The 24039-nt window shown below is 41.6% G+C and overlaps 1 protein-coding gene across 2 annotated transcripts in view; it reads left to right on the forward strand.

Moving 5' to 3' along the window:
* The first annotated feature begins 9077 nt into the window (after positions 1-9077).
* plppr1 (phospholipid phosphatase related 1) overlaps positions 9078-24039 on the forward strand; it is a 106891-nt gene continuing 91929 nt past the window's right edge. For both annotated transcript variants that reach the window (XM_085793816.1, XM_085793818.1), the window contains exons 1-2: positions 9078-9175; positions 9295-9397. The gene's annotated coding sequence lies outside the window, so the exon portion shown is untranslated. The remainder of the gene's footprint in view (positions 9176-9294; positions 9398-24039) is intronic.

Here is a 24039-nt window from a genome sequence, read left to right on the forward strand (position 1 = left end):
TGCGAGAAAGTCACAGTTTAGAGTCCTAATCTGTGGTCAGTTTATCCAATTGACGTCTTTGGAAGTTTGCTCCGAGGTTTTGGGAGAAGTGCAGAGCTAGCTGGGAGCAGCTACCTGGGAGCAGCCACCGGGAGCTAACGTTAGCTCGCTGCTCGGCTCATCTCAGAGGCAGCAGCCGGCCGGCTGAGGTGATCGACCGGTCACCCAGACGTCGTCATGCCGGTGGAGAAAGGAGCAGATTAATTTATGGTCTCATTGATTAGTTTGTGTAAATGAAAAGTGAAGCTTCAGGTGTGTGCTGGCCAGAGGAGCAGTGCTGACTTGCTGCTGTCTGTATGTGCAGAAATCACCACATTTACATCAATAAATAAATGTTTTACAATTAACTGATTGGTCTACATTACATTTAATTTAATCAGAAATAGAACAGAGGGGAATTCGTTGCGACGTGCTCGTGTTTTTCCTCATAGACTGTCTGTGTTTTCATCCATATCCGCGGTGTCTGCCGTAAACTAAAAGAAGGGGGGGAGTGCGCATGTGCGTGCGCAGAAGCGTCTGGAACGGATCGTGTTCCGGGTACGGATCAGGCACTGACAGTGGGTGGCTGCAGTTGGGTATTATTGCAAATACCGCCATTTTTGACATCGCGCAATGCATTGTGGGTATGCACCGATGCACTCTGGGATTGAAAGCGTCCAAACAACACCGCAGCACCGTGCTCCGCGGCTCTGACAGACGGGCCACGGCCGCAATGGACACAGAAGATAACTTTAGTAATATGACGGTTAGTCATAAATGTAAACGGAATCAAAATAAAACTAGTGAAACTAGTAAATCAACTTGGAGCTCGAGCGTTTATAAGAACCAGGCGCATATTTGCAACAGGCTACTTATTTTTGCCATGACCAGCAGCATCCATTATGCACAGAACAAGGAGGTCACTGCAGGAACACCAACAAAACTACTTTTCTCCCCGACATATCTTTATTGACATCAGACAATAAATACGACAGCTTGTTTGTGTTACCACGACACAAGGAGCTGATCAGAGTAGGGGTTTACAATTTTTTTTGTGTCTAACAAAGGCTTTTTATTTATTAGTTTAAAACAATTCTTATTCAGCACAGAAAATCTATAATATAATCTCTGTTGTTACTGTTCAAAAGAGTCAGAATAGAAGGAAGGGTCGGATCGAGAGCAGCATTAATTTACAAGTTTAATCTGCACCAATTAGCCTACACTTTTTCTGAATAAATGCTCCGGCCACAGGCTACCGGCTCTTCCCTTGGCTCAGTCATCAGACCGGGCAGAACACGACCGGACACACCGGGTTCGGATCGAAAACATTTACTAACTCAGACCAGGGTTTTTTCTGAATTATAAATTTTGAGGCGGCCGCCTCGCTGAACTGCGTTAAGTACGGATCGGGATCGCGCTGATCCGCTGCTGTTTACTTTCTCTCTGAGCGTCTCAGTTCAGCTGAGGGGATACGCTGCTCACCTGTTGAGCTGAGCATCAGGAGCAAGTTGATAACCAGCTTCGTAGTACCGTGTCGGACCGGGGCTTGAGGTTTTGTTAAGCTGGAACATGAACACAAAGCCTGGCTATTGAACTTCCTTCGCAGGCCGGAGGAGTCGGTGTTGTTGTTTTTTTCCCCCCTCGGCCTTTATTCTGAAGGGACAGCTGGAAAGAGACCGGTAGGCTACGCAGAGATAAAGTGAGGGGGGATTGACACGCAGTTCCATTATTATCTGAAGCTTTCAGGCAACATTATCACCCCTAAAAATACTATATTGGTGAGAAATGATCGAGGAGGAGGGAAAAAAAGACGTGTAAACGGCTATTGATTTTTCTAAACGGTTATGATTTGTTATCCGTGTACCCGTTTACACGTGTAGATGTTGACATTCCTAGATCAGAGCTATTAGTCCAGCACAACCTCGGGTCTCTGTCTGTGTGCACCTGCATGCGAGAGAGCGAGCGGGAGGAGCCGCTGACGACGCTGTAACACAATAATATATTACTATTTGGTCATATACTGTGAACTAAAATATGTACACGGGTTCGTCATATTACAGCGGCTATTTTAGTACATGTTCACATCCCTTAATAGTAATATATTATTGTGTTACAGCGCACAGAGACACACAAACACGGGAGTGTGACAGGTTGTGCTGGACTAATAGAGGTTCTGATCAGCTCCTTGTGTCGTGGTAACACAGACAAGCTGTCGTATTTATTGTCTGATGTCAATAAAGATATGTCGGGGGGAAAAGTAGTGACCTCCTTGTTCTGTGCATTAATGGGTGCTGGTCATGGCAAAAATAAGTAGCCTGTTGCAAATATGCGCCTGGTTCTTATAAACGCTCAAGCTCCAAGTTGATTTACTAGTTTCACTAGTTTTATTTTGATTCCGTTTACATTTATGACTAACCGTCATATTACTAAAGTTATCTTCTGTGTCCATTGCTGCCGTGGCCCGTCTGTCAGAGCCGCGGAGCACGGTGCTGCGTTGTTGTTTGGACGCTTTCATTCCCAGAGTGCTTTGCGGGATGTCCAAGATGGCGGTATTTGCGAAACGGGTTATTGAGACTACACAGGTGTGGTTAGCCGAGGCAGAGTCCCATGAGCCCGCGATCCTCCTGGCATTTCTTCTCCTCCGTGTGTAAGTAACGTGATGGCTGCATTATAGTTGGCCCTATTTACATTTCCAATACAAGGTCCCCTATCTTGTCTTTACATGTAGCAAATTGAGCTATCACTAGCTAGCTAACTGCTAGCATGGCTGCGTAGCTAAGCGGCAGGATAGCCACCAGCGCGTGCTAACAGCTGTAGTTTGATAATGTATTGTTTCTTGTTGGCTCTCATTTTGAAAGAGTAACTTTACAGTATTCAGCTTGTTGTTGTGTGGTTGCTGATCGCTTTCACCACCGAGCTGTGTCACAACTCGCTGTCCGAAAATGTGACCTGACAAACGGGCGGGAAGACGAGCGGAAGCCGGAAGCGTGGTCGGAAAAGTGTCTCTTCTTCTTCTGATTTTGATTGGCAGAACGGAAAAGTGTTTGTTGGTGGTTAGTGCAATGTGTGGTGGTGTGTGTTGATTTCTATCCAGTGGGCTGCAGTTTTGACCTTCTAGTTTAGGCTAAAATTCCCCACATCCAGGTCCAGAACAGTTGGACATTATTTTAAGAAAGATTGCTGTAATTTGCAGCTTGGGTTTTTTATCAGTTACAAACCAGTTGCAAAATTTAAAATCAGTAATCATAACCAAATATTCTAATGCATTTGACAACATTGTCTTTTAATTCTCCACATTAACACATATCGCTACTTAATTGGCGGCAGATTGCTATAACGTCTCGCTGCAGCCATAGACTGTAAAAAGAAGGCTGCAGCCTGTAGGACACGGCCGGAGGGCCAGACGGCCAGGTGCTGTCACGTGACCTTATCCCTCCACTTGCCACGCACACAAACTCAAAGTTTTGGTTCTGAAAACATCTGACACCGTGGCGAAGCGGTTTGCATTTTCGCCTGCGGTGTGGTGAATCCGAGTTCGATCCCCGCTGGTTTCACATTCCGAAAAATTTAGTTTTTTAATTTATATTCCAAGTTTACATTTTGAGTTTGATTGAGAAGTGTAATTGTGCCGTTGGTTAGGTTTAGGCAATGAAGAAAGGAGTTGGTTAAGTTTAGTAAAAAGATCAGGTAGAGTGTAGGCCAGATAAGTAGAGAGAGTCCAGGTAGGAAACTTGGAATATAAATTTAAAAACTAAATTTTTTCGGAATGTGAAACCAGCGGGGATCGAACTTGGATTCACCACACCACAGGCGAAAATGCAAACCGCTTCGCCATGGCGCCAATATCCACTTAAAATGTCAGTTTGTTCGTATTTTAGTTTACTAGCCAATCAGAGTGGGGAAAGGCGGGACTTTCCCGGACCTATCCTATGACCCCCCCCGAAGAATTACGATGGCAAGTTACATCGTCAAAATGTACCGGAACGTTTACTAAAATTCAAATAATTGTTCATTCAATAAATATTCAATAGTAATACATTCATTAATTACTTACTCATCTAAATCACCTAAATCTACCGTATCCGCCATCTTTACGTCGTCACGTGACAGCACCTGGCCGTCTGGCCCTCTGGCCGTGTCCTACAGGCTGCAGCGAGACCTTACTCGCAGATTGCTCTGGCTAAAAATGAATGAACTTGTATTCTATGTAGGCCTAATACTCTACCTGGCATGCCTTTTATCAGTTTCATTGACTTGTCATCTCCACCTCCCCTGCAGTAACTCCAGCCTTTCCTCATTCCTCACCTCATTCCCCATGCCCTCCTCGACGTCCATTTCCACTGTTCTGTTGGTTATTGTTGTTATTTGGACGTTAGCACTTTTTGCTCCTGTCTACCAGTGACGTTTCACCCAGCTCTGCCCTTACTGCATTACCTGGTCAACTTTTCATCACTTGTCACCATTCGAGTCCTGTATATTCTTAGCTGTGACTGAATGCTTGTCATCAGCTGCGTGATGACAAATCTTTTCGAAGTTAGTTGAGCTGTAGAGGATAACAAGAGCGATCAAAGGGCCATCCATCAAACTGCAGAACACATTTAATGTGTCAAATGAAGCAGGCTGGAAAATCATGAAAGTAGAAGGTCGATTAACTGCACAGACAGAAGAACAGCAGTTGTAAAGCATCACAGAGCTTACAGACATTTACAGCAGAGAGTTGTGTGATGGTATTTGGCGTGCCACTTAATGTTATAAACAGATTTTTAATTCTGAATATCATCCATGCTGCAAGACAAGAGTCCAGTTGCTACTGTGAGCGCAGTGAGAACTGTTTAAGCCTGGTTTATGCTTGACGCAGTCGCGAGTGCGCGAGGCTCGCGCGCCACAAATGACGTAAACGCGCACCTCGCGACGGCGTCGCGCGCTGGCGCGTCGTGCTGTCGCGCACCTCCAGGATTTTGAAACTTGGCGCGCGCCGCGCGAGTGTCGCTCGGTTCAAAATGGATGAATTTGAGGGAAGACTGGCTGAGCTGGTACGCTCTAGCATTTGTACAACTCGTAATTAAGTTATAAAGACCATCAAATGACCCAGAACTCGAGGAACTATGCAAATCCGGTCCCTCCTCTCCTCCATGTGCATCTGTTTACAACAAGCCGGCGAAAAATCAATACATGGAGCGATCGATAACGTTATATAACTACTACACTGATGTTGCAAGGACGGTTGGTTTTCAAATCATGTAGTTAACTATCACAATTACACCGGAGCTTTTTAATTAAGGTAAATAGTAGAGCTACAGGAGAAATCCTGCTTACTTCTTCTCTGTTTTTAGTTGCTTCTGCTACTTCCTATTGTATTTTTTTATCTACCGCCCCCTGTCTTTGCTACGAATATTGCAACGGTGAATGCGGCAAGTATAAACGCCTGTGCGCTCTGCCGAGGTGCGCGCGCCAACTGCCAACGGAGCCAGGCGAAAGTATAACCAAGGCTTTAGTCTGTGGAGACTTGCCTCAGATATTTATCTAAACAAGAAGCTCTGCAGCCTTTTTTTATTGGGTCTGAGTACTTCACAGCAGTGAGTAGGCTACTAACAGTGCAGAGGGAAAGCAACACCACTCCCATCCATCTTTTTGTCCTTTCCAAGTCATCTATTTATTCCTATCCATCCTGCCTGCCTGTTCTTTGTCAATTCCTTAATCCGTTCTTCCTTGTTCACTTTCTTCTTTCATTCCTCCGCTTTTTACTTCTCCTCTTTACAGACTGTAGTAGATTAACCCTGATGTGAACAGCCAGGGTGTGAATCAGTGTCTGGTCATTTAACCTGTTCACGCAGGCCCCAGTGGTTGGGACGCCGACGTCCCAAAATAATAACACATGAAGGGCGTCCTTAATACAACGAAAAGTAGGCATGGTGTAATGAAAACTTCAACACAGACCTTTTAAGGACACTTTCGGCAACATGTAGGGAAAAAAAGAAGTTTCTAGGTGCTACGGTTTTTTCAGTCACTAATATCAGACTACGGCAGCCCACAAGCGACGTCACGTCAACAACGAAGGTGATTTAAACATATATGTACCATCTGTACACCTCTTCTTTCACCACCAAAAAATCGTATACTGTCATATAAACAAAAGCAAAGAACAAAAATGCAGTTTTTACCCCATTAAAGGTTTAAACAAGCCTGCTCACTGAACACAAACAAACCCGGAAGTCATTTTCGAGTGCCGAAAAATACGGACAAACATCAATAAAAGACCCACTAAAACACTGAATAAAATTACAAGCTTACCCTGGCTTTAAAGCTGAAGATGTGCTCGACAAAACCGGCATGTTCGATTTTATCCATCGTGACCAGATAATCCATCGTAGGTTACGTTTAGCCGCAGTGCTAATGCTATTGCTCATTCCCCGTCAGACTGCGCACCCGCTTTGCGCAGCTCGCATCGCCTGTCAATCAAAGTCACGGGGGTGAAAACTTTTTGGTCCAATAAGAGAGACTCTAAGGTGTGACCTGATATATAATGATCCCTGATTGGGCAAAGCTTAAGCCTGCACCCAGCTGGTTCCTGTGGTTCCCTCTCCCCCTAGTGTCAACAAGTAAGCAATACAAGTCTCCACAAAAAGTGTGTTTTTACTGCCCCAGTTTTAATGTAATAATGTTTTATTCTATTTCTATTCTATTTCAAATGTCCTTGTTAATTTAAGCCATCACTGGTGGTTGTGGGATGTTTACTTCTGGAGTTATAAAGGAAAATAACAATATAATACAGGCGAAAATAGGTCAAATTCCTGTTTGGATGGGTTTTGGACACCAAATATTCATCCCCCTAAATTAAATTTTCAAATGGCATTTTACTTATGTAACTAGTGTTCCTAAAAGCCATCAAGTTTGTGATTGGCCCCAATAGGTTATCTGTTGGGGGAAAAAAATCTCACTAAAATCTTGCAGTGTGCATTTTAGCCAAATTGGACAATTTTGGACAGGTTTTGCACACTGGACATCGCCAAGGGACACTCTTTGGAAAAACTCTATAGTGCCTCAGTAGTTTTACATATCAACCTAAAATTTGGTACATATGTGGACAGGGAGTGTGTGAACCATATATGTAAAATTCAACCTGTTTTATAATTAGGATTTTGAAATATCACCTTTTCACCAAAAAAATACCCCCCCCCCCCCAAAAAAAAAAAAAAAGTATTTTCAGAAGCTCAATTTTTTATGGAATGACTCAATTCAATATTTTATAGATATAGATGTAAAGGGACAAATGTTATCTTTCATTTAAGCCATAAACCATAGTTGTGGGATTAGTACTTCTGTAGTTAAAAAGTTTTAATTGCAGTGATACAAAAACAGGCGGAAATTGCCCAAAATGGCCTCTACATGATAGCAGAGGCCCAACATTAAGGTGTACTTCAAATATTTACACATGCATTAATAGAGGAATAAGATTTTCTTTAAGCTAAAACTTTAAGCATTTAGGTTAGAAATATGCAGAGGGGGTAAAAAGATGAAAGAATTTCCATAAAATAAAATTGTAGAGGAAGAAAATTGTTAAATGATACAATGGCACAATTTTCTCACAAAATGTAGCAGGATTTGTCAGGTTTTATTGTTTTGTACCAGCAGAAGCGCAGAAAACATGTCATTCTCGCTCTCAAAGACCAAAGTGAAGGTCACATTTCTGAAAGAAGCAAGGCGTTTCACGTTCCTGCCTGTCACACACTCAGATGCTTACACTTGTAGAGACCCTTTCTTCTCAACTTATCTGCCTCCTCTCTGCTCTCTCTCTCTCTATTTCCTTTCCTGACTCTTCATGTTGAGCCCACGGTTATCATATTGCGGGGTATGCCAGTTATTTCAAGGCTGCTCTTCAGGGTTAGGTAGTGACCTTAAATGGACATCACACATGCAACTGGTAGCCTCCACTCTCTCGCTCACCCTTTACTCCCACCCCACAGGCTGCGTGAGAAGAGTTGAAAACATTAGTCCGATCAATCTCTGAGTGTAAGCAGCTCTGGTGCATATTATGGTTAAAGTGCAGCTTTATTAATACATCATTGTTCCCGATCAGTGGGCTTAAGTGAATCCTAACTCTAATAGTGATGGTACTGATAGAGGTTAATGTCCTTTTAACAGTGTGGGTTATGCTGCCATCGTGTGGTTTTATGAAGCTAAAATGTCTGACTAGTGTTAATGACATGAGACAGGACATGTGGCTATTTAAACCAGGGCACACATTTTCTATTTCATTTTTTTAAGGTACTATTATTTTTAACAGTATGACCTTCTTTTTTTTAAATACAAAAACAAACAAACAAAAAACATAATGTAGAATAATCAGACAATGTGACAAAGTAAAAAAAGAAATGGACAACAACTACTAATTCAAATATGTTTATGACCATTTTATGTGATTCTTCGAGTCTTATGATTCTTGAATTATGATCATAGATCTCAGTGCAAAAAGTCACATATCCAAGCCTCCCTGTAGTGATTGTGTCTTAAAATTGTAAAGTTGCAGGAATGAATTGGTTCACAACAGCAGCATCAGTGATAGAAGAGGTGTACAGGGTCTACAGCTAAAGCTTTTGAGATATAGGCATAGGTTGCTTGGTAAGATAGATGACTATTACCAGCTTTAAAGTCACTCACTCTCTGGTTGTGTGGTCCACCTGCTAGTTATGACTTGTTATAGCTTAACATCCTATTCAATATTGGTAAAGGAGAATTGTGTGAATCTTATGCCAGTGAGCTGATTGTCACAACACACTCAGGTCCAGCTGATATTGTCAGGTGATATATCAGGTGATGACAATTCTTACTACAACAACATCATGATAATATCAACTTACTTGGCCAATTTGTTAATTAGCCCTATGCCACCTTCTCTAATTCTGTCTGTCCCTATAGGATTTTGACCTATACACCCTGGCCCTGCTGTCTAGTTGAATTGAGGTTGAATTACACACTCATTTTATAAATAAAGGCTGAATTCATGAATGAAAACTTTATGTGTCATATCACCAATGTATACAGTGTTTGCAGTAGATGTGTGGCTAATACACAGAGGAAGACACAGTGGCGGTTCCTGTCGTTGCACTGCCAAAGGACATCCTGTAGAGGACAGTGCTGGTCCGATTTTAAAGTGGAGGTAATGCATTAATAATGCATTTCTCTTTTTTTAGGCTTTTGGAAGATCACTGTAACTTTGAGGCACAATCTCTCTTGATGTCTGATTTTCAATTGTTTTCTCTGTGTGTTTTGATGTAGACTCTCACTAAGCCCATTGGCACAGAAAGGGAGAATGCTAGTGGAGGGAGCCTTTCACTGAGTGAGGAGAGGGAAAGGAGAAGGACATTATGGTTTTGTAAATGTAAGTAAATCCACCAGACTTTAAGAATATTACACGTATTCTTATCACTATAAACATGTTAATAAGACAACCTCTTCGATCAACCACATAGGCCTATTATTAACTAATTATGTATCGTACATGTCTAAGGTTAGGTCTTATCACATTAGTGTCAAAACACACACTTGCAGACTGTGTATGTCTTTGCATCTGCCAGGTCAGATTCCTGTACGTGAGCAGACAGACGTGCACACAAACTTAAAAAAAAAAAGAAAGAAAGAAATAGACAGAGAGCGAGTGGGAGACGCTTTATGCTCCAGTGGGTTTTGGTTGTTGATCCAGAAAATCTGTCATCTTAGATAAGGCAGCGATACCACAGGAGCTACATCTGGGATTTACTCTGACCCACTTCAGAAGTGCTCCAAACTGTTTTACTAGGGCACATTTCTGACATCTTCTTACAGGGAGGACACAAAAAAAGCTATAAATATGTCAGATAGTGGTGATACACAACTGTTAACACAGAGATATTACATATTTTTAATATGACATAATTCAGGTTATAGGTTCAAAAAGTCCATAATACACCAACCATAAACAAAGAAAAATCAATAACTGTGAGCCGATGGGAGTTACAGTTTCTATAAAGATTTTAGATAAAAGGAAAGTAATAATCTTAACAGCCCTCAGATTCATAAAAAACACAATACAGAGTTTTTACTCTCAATGAATTTAAAGCATTAAGAGTATAGTGTCTCATAAAATGTCCATCAATATGTTTTTAATAAAAAAAATAAAAAAAACTCCCATAACAAGAACAGGACCAAGTGTGAACAGTTTCAGGGGCCAGAGCCAGCAATGTGAACAACTTGCACACACTATTTGCATCACTGCTAGACACATGGTCAGCAACTCTAAACAAAAAAGTGTTGAAACGTAAAAATTAATTAGTAAATAATGTATTCATGTAGCTATTTAGCTACCCCAGCGTTGAACCCAGTTTAATTTGACTTTTTTACTATTGAAGTCAGTTATAGAGGAAATATGAGACTAATTGTGATACTCTTACAACATCTAATATGTACATTTATGAGGAGTACGTATAAGTTGATATGCCTCTTTGCAAATGACAATGAAGTAAATAAAAGATACATATTTATACTGCTAAATGCTAAGCCGGGATTTGTGCTGAGCAAAGTCAGTTAGCACAGCAGATAGCAAACTTTGATACAGCCAACAAGGAGTGTGACCCACTTCACTTGCACAAATATGTGTGTTTGCCACAGCAGAGGTGATAAACAATTCATTAACATCCTGAGGAGGGTTTGTGTGATGATGAAGGATGATCACATCTTTCTTGTCAGGGCAAAGTTATTAAGACAAATGAAAAATTCAAGAGAGCTCCATTCTCTCATCTGCAGTGCAGCTGCAGCTACAGCAGGTGAAGCTCACTGCAGCTGGAAGCAGAAGCCACAGGCACAAGTCTGTTGTCGAAATAAACGGCTGTCGTGTGTGCAGGTTTAATCTTTATTTCTATACTTAATGTTACATTTTCATCAGCTAGAAAAAATGTAAAATATAAATTGTATTGTATTGATTCTGTCAAAATACCTTTTTTCCATAATATACATGATCTGTTTTTCATGTCAGCTGTCTATTCCATCACATCCGTACAATACTTGTTAACATTGTTCTAACATTTGTTGTGGGTTGAGGTTTTCACACTTACTAAACAGTAAATTAAAAGATTCACTAGCCCACTCTTTCCAGAGATTTTAACCACATCCCTTAGTCCAACTCCAGCTGTTGTTCAGAGCTCATGTCCGATGTAAATGGATTCTTTGTAGTTAATACATTAAAGCTACAAATGTTTACCACACTCACCATCATCACCATGAACCTGTTATGTTGAAAACAGGGCTGTCAGAAATACAAGCTGCTATTCAAAACCCACAAAATGTCCTCCTGTTAGAATTGCCCTATAAGTTCCACAATCAGGCTCCACTGTCCGTCTCCAATGTCTAGTTTGAATAATTGCTCTTATGGTTCAAGAGTTTCGAGAGGTGGCAAGTTAAAACATCATTTAAACCACCCGCCACAGTTCATTGATTCCACTTCCAGCTGTTGGATTCAATCAATTCTTGCTGATGCTTTTCAGGTTAAAAGCTCGGTGCAAACTGAGCTTGTGTGTGTGTGCATATAAAACTGTGTTGGAGGGAGGTGAAGTGCAAATTTATATTGGTCATCTTCAGTGTCCAGCTGCGTTTACATTTTCCCATCCATAACCAGTTTGAATAAAACATAGGAGGAGGGTTGTAATTTTTCATTCCAGTTCACTGACTGACTGGCCACATGCACAAAGGCCATGCTAATAGCTTAGTGGAGACCACAGGGGTGGTTGGTGTATGTGTGTGAGCAAAAAAAAAAAAAAAATGTGTGAGACTGTGTGAGAGATAGAGAGACTGTGTGAGCTTTCTGTGAAGGGAGGAATCGTTGGGAAAGCCCTTTCAGCATTTAACTGGGAAATCCCAGCCACTGGTTTGGAGGAGGGGTAGGCTGATGGGAATCATTTTGGGGAGAACCCTGTGCTCAGAGGGTGGAGGGCTGGTGCTGGTTGTCAATACAGTATGTGTGTGTGTGTATTGAGGAGTAAATGTTTGTTTTAGGGGTCTAATGTATTTATAATAGTAATTTCTGCAGGTCTGTCTGGGTGTGTGTGTGTGTATGTGCATGTGTGTACGCAGCTGTGGCACGCAAAAGAAGGCCAGGGCCCCCGAGACAAACGTGGCCGCTTACCCGCTCGGTTGCCATGGCGACAGGGAGATGGGGAAAGGCTCTGTCGGAATTGCCATTAAAATGGAGAGCAGCACACCACTGCATGCCTGCACGCACGCACACACACATACACAACACATACATGCCCACAATGTATTCACATGAAGACAAAGCAAGCATACAGTACAGTCTCTCTCTCACACCCACACCCACACACATACACAAATGTGAGCACATGCACGGTTTTAGGGGTCCAGTGTATCAGCAGTGTTGTTGTGGTGCTAATGAAATGAGAGGTGGGTTTGGTTTGTTGACCCAGCCACAACTACAACATCAATATCGCAATTAATGGCCGGTAACTCCCCACAGCATGTGTCTGTGGTGTGTGTTTGTGTGAGTATTTGCAATAATGGGGCGTTATTAAAATAGTGCTGTGGAAGAGAAAGTAGCTGGACCCAGTAGGACACTTACAGAGAGAAAGCTTATGAATGCCTATTTCAGTTAAGCGTGTGTTTGTGTGTATTATCGTACTTATATGTCTGTGAGTTTCTTGAGCATGAGCACATTTTTGGAAGCCGATAATATTTTGGTCAGACCTCACTCGAGGCTCAAGACTTGGTTTTAGGGTTGAAGAATGAAGTATAGGAGCAATCATGTGTGCTCTGAAAGGAAAACTGATGCCAAGCATTGTCTCACCTGAAAATCTCGTCATGCTCTGCCAGACCCATAAAATTCTTCCCCTGAGTGCAGAAAGCTGCCTACACCAAACGTTGTTGGACTTAGTCTGTTTCAGTTCTGTCAGTTTTGCCACCTTTGATAAAAACAATTTGCTGTCAGTTGCAGCAAACCCGCTTATTAAGCTAACCTTAGTTTCATTAGTTTTTTTGAAAGCGCTGTCTCCAGGCGACCTTTTGTTTCTAGATGGCTCATTTTAGTAATACTGGACTCCTGTAAAAGGTTTGTAAATATGCAGTTGAAACCAAAGCTACATGTTCTAGATAAAAAGGTCAGCGTTGCCTCCAGTATTTGTATGGTAATGTGCTTTTCAATCAGAGGTATTATCAGTGTAATAAGAAAAATGTATGATCATCCCTGTTTAGTTCCTTTGTTTACATTAGATAAGCAAGAAAAATGTTAGATTTATGCTTCATTGCTTGCAATTTCTATTAGTCTTAACACCCAGTCCTATTTATCCTCCCTTAACACTAGCACTTAGTTTCAAGTGGCTCCAAAGAGATATGGCCTACCCCTTGACGATGAAGTGAGAAATGTCAAAAGTAGAGATTTTACCCTACGAAGTGGGACACCACTTAGTGGAGCCGGCGTGTTCACCTACGACAACCTGTAGATGGTTTTCATCCAGGTGTGAAAATGCCAGCTCCAGCGGTTGTGTGACCTGTTGCGTGGGCTTTGAGGATTTTTCTTTGTTTAATGAACCAAAGAGTTGAAAAACACTTGCCCTTGCTCTTAAAAGAATTGGGACACCCTACCCTAACACAAGAACGCGCAGAACCGAGTGCTAAAATCGAGTGAAAGTGGTTAAAATGGGACAGAGCCACAGTCTTTAATATGGTGAATACCGGTATTGTGTTTTGCCAACAGTTTGTAATCTTGGTTTAAGTTAACAACTTTGCCTAAGATCTGATATGTTAGCATCCAGGACTAGCTTCAGTAGATTAATTTTTGTATGTGGCTTTTAGTCTCACAAGACTATAGTATACAATGCTTCTTTCCTGCAAAAGTCACACTTGACTACTAGTGTACTTAGTTAGCTAGCTGGACAAGCTAACATGTTCAGTGTGTTAGAACAGTGCTAATGTTTTTAGCCTTAGGAAAGCTTTGATTGGACAACTGTTTGGGGGAGGAGTTTATCAACAGTTGTTGCTGCTCGTTCACAATGGGAAATGCCAGCTGATGAGTAGACATCTCAGGAAAGAGGTCATTTTTCACTTAATGAATTGATGTTCTCTGATGCTTTCCATGTTGTGCATGTATAGAATTGCAAGCTGAGGACGGTGATGCTGTTGTTTTACATTGGTGGTTTTCTGTCTGACAGTAGTGGGCCGACCCTCCAAGGCATTTGTTTGTGTGTTTATGATGCCATAGCAAGGGTAATCAGTCTACACGCCCACTGTAAAGAAAGGTTAAACTAAATGTTGTAGGAAACCTCAGGGATAAACACTTGGCTCCCAGCTGACTTCCCTGTTTGTTCTAATTTTAAAGACATGCAAGAAAAGAGATTCAGTGGAGAGTGGACAGCTGCAGTCTTGATTGTGTTATGATGACATATTTTACACAAAATGAGTTTGCTGTAATTTATCAGTATTAAGTTTGTGTGGGTTCTTCTACTGGCTGACCAGTGCAGATGTATATTGTTACTACTGCTTCTTTATCATCTGTCTAATACATTTTTGAGGCTCTGGATCTACCTGCCCTCACATACACTTATTGTGCCCTCTTGCCTGTGACTGCTGTGGATGGACAACCATGTTTTCAGGTTGTCCATCTGTCCATCCATCCGTATGCATCTATGTCACATTCTTGTGAGTGTGGTATCTTGGGGGGATTTCTTATAAACTTTCACTTGGAGGAACTGCTTTGTGAAAGGTCAAGGTCACTGTGACCTCCCATCCTTCCGTTTTCTTCTGAATGTAATATATCACATGGAGGGAATTTCATCACATGTGGCACAAATGCCCAATTGGCTTTCAGGTCAAAGTTCATTGTGACCTAAAACAACCCTGAAATCACACACACACACACACACACACACACACACACACACACACACACACACACACACACACACACACACACACACACACACACACACACACACACACACACACACACACACACACAAATCACACACACATTTTTGGTCATAACTCAAGAATTATGTACTAATTATGACAAAGCTTCACACAAATGCCTACTATGATAAAATGAGGAGATTTTATATCCAAACAGTCACAAGTCATCTTCACTGCGGGACCGTAATGCTCTGCAAAAACACTTGTTATTATTATCCAATGCAGTAACTCAGTGAACAGACGGGGAGATTGCGACCATATTTCCTGCAACGTGACTGGTTGGCAGCTTCGTAATTCCAGTCGCTCTTCTTTGTTCTTATATTCTCTTCTCTTAATTTAGGCTGCACCTCCCACTCATTTTCTCTTGGCATCATACATTCTTCCAGAGAATTCATGCTTCTCTTTCTTTCATTGTCCTTTCAACTTGTGTCAAACCAAAATATTTAACAATAGTTTAATAAGTCATTTAAAATGCCAGCATTTCTCAGCATGATGTATATTCATTTGACATCAGTAGGCTTTGAGATCACTCATACAATACATTGTGTGTCTACAATCTCTATTGATTTGTACATGCGTATAGTACAATAGAGAAAAAGGCATGTCTCATCGGATGTCTGATGTTCCCCACTGCATCTTCAGTGAGACATAACTGTGTCTCTGTTTTATCATGTTGAACAGAAAGTAAAAATCAATGGACTTTTCTCCCTAAAGTAATGATTTCTTTAACAATTTTAAGTATATACAGTAGGAAGTTGTGTTTGGCACAAATGATGGAAAACAACAAGGCGTTGGAGGAGGCTGTAATCAACACAGTACACCACTCATATTCACATGTAGAGGATTATAAAAATGAAGGAATTTCAAGGAAAGCTTGGTAAAACATGAGCTTTGCTCCAAGTTTGTCAAGTTTATTTTCATGTTACTTTACTTTGGCATCATTGTACAGCCTTATATCAAATAATTTATCAAAGTGGGTCTGTAACGGTCTCTAAAATGAAGAAATCATGATGCTGCCATTGTAAGCCAGAGTGATGTCACACTAGTAGTTAAGTTAGCAGAATCATCCTGATATATGAATAAGGCTGTGAGCATGTTGACATAAAGCAGAGTTGACAGTGTGATACCATGGTTATCTTGAAGCATAAATGACGTCTAGGTTTGTTTCAGACAGTGTGTTGTCTGCTGCCTACTGTACCTCCAGTGACCTGTAGAATATACAGCTTCTATCCATCCTCGCCACTAATCTCATCATGTCGCTTCATAGAGTGGGCTGCATCAAGGAGTCAAACTAGAGAGTTAATCTAAACCAGATCAAATTTTGCAGATGACATTGCTATAGCTGTTTGTATTCATTTTCTGCTGTAGGAAATAGGTTCATTTTGGGGTCCTTAAAGGGATATTTCAACATTTTGGCAAATTCGCCTATTGCCATAATCCCTATAGTTTTAGGAGTCGGTTCATTACCTTTAATTGTCGGTGCATGCTGTTTTGAGATGAGCGGGGGAGAGACATGAGGTGCATGGTATTTCACATTCCCCTAATCAAACTAAATACACAATCCAACAACTCCAAAACACTCTCGTGGACAAGTTGTGACCTGCACATTTGCCACACTATGAAATAATAATGTTATGTAACATTACAACACATGAAGCAAATACTCAGAACTACTTACTTTTGAAATCACTCCGCCCAGCAGTCATGTCTAAAATGTAGTTGCAACTACGCATTTGCCTTGAAAACTCTGTCTCGTAACGTTCCATTATTATTTTATAGCGTGGTGAATGTGCAGGTCACAACTTGTCCACAAGACTATTTTGGAGTTGTTAGATTGTGTATTTAGTTTGATGAGGGAAACGTGTTAACGACAATTAAAGGTAATGAACCTACTCCAAAAACTATAGGGATTATGGCATTAGGTGAATTTGCCAAAATGTTGAAATATCCCTTTTAAAAATTAGTGAGTGGTTCATGCTGTTTTTTGGTGGCATCAGTGGCCTCTCCTCCTGCCTGTTACTTTGGCAGCAGCACCACTCAGTAGATTGGTGATGATTGTTCACAGTTTAAAACACCTTAAATCGTCATTTAACTGCCGAGGTGCAGTGAGTGTTGGATATGAAAATATTATGCTCAAATTCCAGAAATTTTTTACGTGGACATCACCAACTATCTTCTCAAATCCGGTTAAACATCCTGTTTACATGTTTTTTTGAGTTGTTCATTGAGTTTTGAAAGACTGTGAGTCACGGCATTGTCCTTAGACTGCTCCTTTTTTCCTCCTTTTGGTTGATTCATGGTGATGTTTTTAGAAAAATTAGCTTACAAGATGTAATCTTTCTTTACAAGGTCAACACGACTCCCAGTTAATGTTTTTTCGGAGTTTCTGCGGAGGATGGAGTCATTTCAGTGGCATCAACAGAGCACTGATGTCAAACCATGCATATTATGTTGCGCCTCTCTTGTATCCTGGTAATGTCATTACTTCAGTGTTGACATTTGTGTCAGTGGCCTATTCAGAGCGAGTGTCTGATCTAAAACAAATCATTTAGTGTCGCAATCAAACATTATGTTCGTATCAGTCCACTGCGTTTACGAGGACAAAGTGGTTTTGATGAGACAACACTGACCTTTGCAGTGTGGACCAGCATCCCAGCTAGTAAAAGGCGTTGTGTTATATTCTATTACAATTCAATGCAATGTATTATTGTCTATTATTCTACTTTATTCTGTGGCACATGGACGTTGCAGCACGGAGGGATGTACAGTATTTCGACGCAGACGGGTGGCTGGTAGATTCGCATCACATTTGTACTTGTGCTGTGTTCACTGACCTGTGAGGAGAGGAGAGGAGAGGAGAGGAGAGGAGAGCAGAGGCGAGGTGACAAAACACAAGAGGGCAGGAGACGAAGAAAAGGTTGTAGGTGCTTGAAGAGGAAAGAGAGGAAACAAAGGCTTGTATATTGTATTATTTATCTCCTGCAGATGTAAGTCTACATTATTTATCCTCACATTTCTGCTACGGCCAGCAATAAATGACACTTCTGGTGTGGATAATAGTTTGTATCATACTTGAGGTCCAGATATGTGGGACTTGTGCCAAGTGTGCAAATTTACAAAGCAGAATCGACTCAAACAAACAAACGCATAAACATAAGAGTATTTGGATATTTTCACATTTTTATATTTCTGTGTTGGACACTTCAGTGCCCTGAGCAAACTCCATTACTAATGTGTTTGCTTCTCTGTGTCCCCAGTGTGTGTGTGTGTGTATGTTGAGTCACAGTGCTTTCATGAGCTTTCAACCCTCTGAGTCTCTAATGGAGATGAATGCCGCCTCCTCCACCTTACAACAATGATTTAATCACACAAATAGGCCGCACAACTCACCTTTGTGTGTCTGTATCACGTATATGTGTGTGTGTGCGCATGTGTTTAATCCTCTGACATTGTATAGGTCAGACCACATGGTACAGAGTTTGTGAGAGAACACCCTAAGGCGTATGTGTGAAAATGCACTAAAGTGTGTGACAGAGTGTGTTGTGTGTCCTCACAAGACTAGAAAAGCTGAGTGGGATCTGTGTTTTGAGGACATCATGCCGCCACCGCCGCCGCTCCTCACATTTTTAGAGAGTTATTTTTGGTCCAGACTCTGGGTTTACGGATTACAGATTAGAATAATGATTAATTTGCCTGAGGTTTGGTTAATCATAGGATGAGAGTTTATTAAGAAGAGAAGGTGACTGCAGATCTGGTATTTGGCATTGAAATGAAGACATGAATAATGAAGGCTTAGATGAAATTTCAGCCTTGAGTGAAGTACAGTTTAGGGAATGAAAGAAAGACCCAAAACTGTTTTTGTTTTTTTTTGCATGTCAATTAGTGTCTCAAAGTCTATAGCCAAGTCGACGTTGCCATGGCAACCATTTAAATCCATCCTCGGGTGACATCATAACCCCATTCATGTTTCTCAGAGAAACATCTGCTCCCTTTCAGCTGGAACTGTTCACCTCAAGAGGTGACATCTGATCATCCTCGCCGCTCACAGACCCGGAATCAGTGTGGCTTCAATCTGTGGCATGAGGAAACTTCTGTTGCATCTGAGTGGACTTACTCCTAAAGGTCAACGAAAGTACAAAAAGTTGATTATTGGCTTTTAATTTGCAGCAATACTTGTTTTGATAGACACAAAACCTGGGCCACCGTATTTTGTCAAGCTCTGCGCTCATTGTACTGAAATTGTGAAATACCCGTGGATGAATAGGACTGGGCTCATGTTTCTGTTTCTTTCAGAGTGAATTATTTATTTTTTCCTAAATCTGTAATTGAATGTGTTTAGTAAATGTGGCATCAGCACTAAAAGCTGGCATTCTCCGCCTGTTTTCTTTCCTTTAGAAGGACTGTGGAAAGTGCTGAACACCACTAAGACTGTTAGAAAGGAGGCTATAATCTAAACTGCATGTTTTCCCACATCAAATCCTCCCATATTTTGTATGTATAGTTCAAGCTTTGGAACCAGAGGACAGCTTAAAGAAGACATTTGAGATGACAGATTTACAGTAATAGCTGTTTGCCTCAATGTCCCCGCATGCTTTGTTTGCAAAGTTGGACACACAATATATTAACATGGCTCCGAGGCAAAAGTTTCTGAGTTTGATTTTATTTGTGTTTTTTGTTGTAAAAAAAAAAATGAGGCGCACTCTGGAGGCCTTCTTCGCTCTTGTGGGATTTCTCCAGGGGAAATCCTCCTCTGCTGCCTTCAAATGGATGCACAGTGAGAGAGATGGAGATGTAGAGCCATGCAGAGATGCACGGGCGAAGCCGAGAGATGGAAAGACACGGACGGAGTCGGAGAGGTGGAAAGAAACTGACGAATGAGGAGATATGTAGGAACAGACACAAACAACAACAGAGGATTTTCCACCAGCTGTGTTTATGATCAAATGGATAAATAGAGTGAAGCAGGACAGAGGAAAAAATTGCCACAGAATGGGTGTGATGATTTATGGTGGATGTAGATGAAAAGCCTCAGCTCCCTCCGCAGCACTGGGCTTTTGTCTTGTCTCACTAATCCTCTCTGCACCCCCTTCTCTTGCTTCCGTAAGCCCACATTTTCCCTGAATGTCCCAGCTCTGTTTTTTCCAAACACATATCCCAGCATCTTTTTTCCTTCATATACACTTCAGCTGCCCCATACTCCTGCCCCTCACTCCCCTTTGACCCCTCCTCTGTGATTTTTTACCACTCATTTAAACATCTCCTGCTTCCCTATCGCCCCCTCTCACACATTAATCCTGCCCTCGGCACCCTTTCCTCTCCCAGCTGTGACCCCCCACCCCCCTTTCTGTGATCCTGTTAAAGCTTCATGTCAGCATTAGTGTCTGTTCACACAACCGAACACCACATATTAAGCCAGACAGCCGTTGTATGAGTCTGGGAGTCAGAGGCAGACAAGAGTCTAGGTCAGCAGCACCAGCATCTGTCCGGCCTGGCCAATAAAGGGGGAGGAGGTTGTCGGTCGGGAGGGGTAATAATGTGGGACAGAGCCTCTTGTTAGTGCGAGCAGGTTGTGTTTTTAACATCTCACACTGGCAAAAGGTATTATGGACATTTTTTACGCTCAACCAGTGCAGCCTGAATATGTTGTTTTAAAGCGTTGGTGTTGCTGTGCTGCTGTAACTGCCTCCACTCTTCTGGAAAAAGGCACTAAAGCATCAGTGAGGTCGACACAGATGTTGACTTGATGTTCGGGGTAGGTCAGGTCAGTCAAGTTCTTCAACGCCAAATTCAGACAAACATTTTTATGGTTGTGAAAAGCATTCCATTCAGGGCCATTGTCATTGTCACAAGTAGCTTTCCCCAAACACCATTGTATGTGAGTCACTTTATTAATTAAACAAATATGGAACAAACAGACCTAGTCCACACTATAAACAATGGAGATCATATGTGGATATATGCCATAAACTGTGTTTACAGTTTTTTAGCACTGGACTAAATAGGATGCTTTTGATAACGTGTCTCCAACGACCGACCTTCGATCACCTTCCTTCCATGTTTCCCTGTCTTCGTCCTTATTTCTTCTACTTTTTCATGCTACCCTCTCCTTTTTAGTTGTCCCTTCTTCCCATGGCCCTGTTCCCATTCCTCTTGATCTTCCTCCAAGTCCTTCTTCTTCACCCCCGTCTCATATCCCTTTCACTGCATTTCATTACCACTCTGTATGTTCTCTACAGTACATCTTCTATCTTCTCTCCTCAGCCCTCTCTTCTCCCTCTCTCATTATTTACATCTTTCCCCTTCCTCTCATCCCTCCTCTCACTTCTTTCTCTTTCTCTCTTTCCACTGTATGTTGCCCTTTCACATCTTCAGGAATCTTTCACCACCTCCTTTTCTGTTCCCATCCCTCTCCTCTCTTCTTCACATCCTCCCTTTTTCTCTGCTCGTCCCTTCGTTGAATCTGCTTTTTCTTCAAGTGGCTCAGCGTTCCCACCCTGGCATCAGTTTGTTGGTTGCCATGACAACCTCCTAAGCCAAGTTATTTATAGCAGCAGATCAGCATGACTACCACACAATACAGACTGTTTGTGGATGCATGTTTTTTGTGCCTGTGTGTGAACTTTGGTTTTGGACAAACATAATGACTAATACCTCATCTGAGCAGTATGCAGTAAGTGCTAGTCAGTATGAATGAGTGTCAGTGAGTGCAACATGTTTTCTTGCATTTCCATTTCGACAAATGAAGATGGGCATTGTGCTTTTAGTATTTCTGGTTAATGTTTAATAGGTATAAGTGCAGTAAAAATCCTACAAACAATATATTCACATTGACAGTGTATCAAGTAACTACATGTGTGTGAGACAGGTCACTCATATTGACCCAGGCAGCATTTCTTTGGACCTTAAGGGGAGATTTACTTACAACTGGTGTTGGTTTTATGGCTGAAACTTTTAGGTTCAGTCAGAGGAGAAAAAAAAAGTTCTGACAGCGGACAGATAAAGAATTCAACAGCAGGAGAGACGGATAATTCCTTCAGGTGAACGAACCCAAATAGTAGCTTAAAGGAGAGTGAATATTGGTTGGGTGGACACAAGCACTACCTGGAATGAATGCTAATGCTGCTCTGAGTCTTCTGGATGTAAGCAACTGTTCGTAAACGCACGTCAATTGAATATAATGATAAATGTTAATTATGTGTTGTGTTGCCACTGGCCCTAAGTGGCCAAATCAAATTTGTGTTTCTGAATGTCTGGGTTAAGTTTATCTTGTGTTATTTTGGTCTGAGTTTTATTTTAGTTTCCAGGTTACCAGGAGTAGATTGCAGGCAATGCGAAGACCGTTTCCCCCATCGACATGTTTGCCTGTTAACCTTACCCTGAACCTAACCTTACCCCTGACCCCAACCAGTGGTGTTTTATGATATATAGAGACATATTTGAGAAATGTTTAGTAGATTCAAAAATAATTATGAATTGTACTAGTATTCATCCATAAAGTAAATGTCTGGTTAAAATATTATCATATAGATTTGCAAAACAGAATTGCTCATAGACTTGTCCAGGGGGTACCAAGCCCTTGCCCTATGTCTACCGGGACTGGCACCGCCACAACCTTGCACAAATGAGCAGTATAGCCAATGGATGGGATAAATGCTCATACTTGGTGGAGTTACAATCCCTGTTCCTGTTGATGCAAATTCATATTTGCTCAAACTGGTTCTGATCCTTTCACAAAGGCAATTAAACCATGTGAAACCATTGCGCTCATTTAGCAACTAACTGTATGTTGGCCTTCTGTTCACAAATAGAAACTTTTATTAGTTTGGACAAAAAAATGGTCTCACAAGTGTGATCAAAATCAATCCTGTTGGTTTGAACTGGCTACAAACAGGCAATCTCGCATGCGTGCACATGCCAAATCATTTCATGTATTCAGTGTTTCAGTGCAGAATGCTACCTTTCTTGTGCATGCTGCAAGCTCTGAAAAAATAGAAAAAGCACACACATCCCTAAATCTAAATGCTGGGTGCCGGACAAAACAAGTAAATGATAAGAAAAAGGAAAAGTCCACCAACAAAAGCTCCAGAGCAATAATTTATTATCACCCAAAAGGGGGGGAGTGACGTTTCGGGTTGAAAACCCTTCCTCAGACAGAACCTGAAACGTCACTCCCCCCTTTTGGGTGATAATAAATTATTGCTCTGGAGCTTTTGTTGGTATGTGGACTTTACTTTTTCTTATCATGCTGCAAACTCTGCCATTGCTTTCTCATATTCCCAGAAAGTTAAAAGATGACAGCGATACAGGGGACAGTGACAGACAATTGGTGGACTCTCGGCAGACAAATAAAAGAATCATGAACAGACAGGCATCCCTGTGAAACCCATGTCTGCTGTTAATTAACATACAGTAACACTTCATTGCTAGTAGGCCTAGCTCTCAGGGGGATGCATATCAGTTTTACATTTGTAGCTTTTAATGTACGGTACTTGTGGTCAAGTTACTGTCAGGTGATCTGTTTTCTACACATTACTTCCAGTTGTGACATGAAAAAGGAAACCAATGGGGAAAAAGTGCAAGAGACAAATGGTAGTACATAAAAAACCTCTCCATTGTCTGGTCTGTGTGTGTGCATGTGTGTGTGAGTGAGTGAGAGAGAGAGAAAGAGAGGGAGAGAGAGAGAGGGAGAGGGAGAGGGAGAGTGACTGGCCGTTTGCAAGTCTCTCCAGCAACACTAATCACAGTCAAGGCCGGTCCTTCGCGGCCAGCCTGTCATGTTACCATGGAAACGAGCCCACCGCTTTAGGAGCCACCGAGAAACCAAACACCCTCCGATCAATAAGCTTCTCGAATAATGGGTCATGCACACACACACACACACACGGATACTCATGGGCTCAAACAGTAGTCTCAGTACAGCTCTGAAGCTCCATCAATAACCAGATAGTTGCACAAATTCAGCCACTTATTCAAATAGAGTACAGTGAGGAGAAAGAGGGAGAAAGAGTCTTTTGAAACCCACTGAGACACTTAACTGAGTGCCAGAGAGAGGAGTCATGGCAGCCGGCAAACTGC

Source organism: Trachurus japonicus, chromosome 12 (assembly GCF_045865225.1).
Source record: "Trachurus japonicus isolate A0001 chromosome 12, Traja_1.0".
NCBI classification, from domain to species: domain Eukaryota; kingdom Metazoa; phylum Chordata; class Actinopteri; order Carangiformes; family Carangidae; genus Trachurus; species Trachurus japonicus.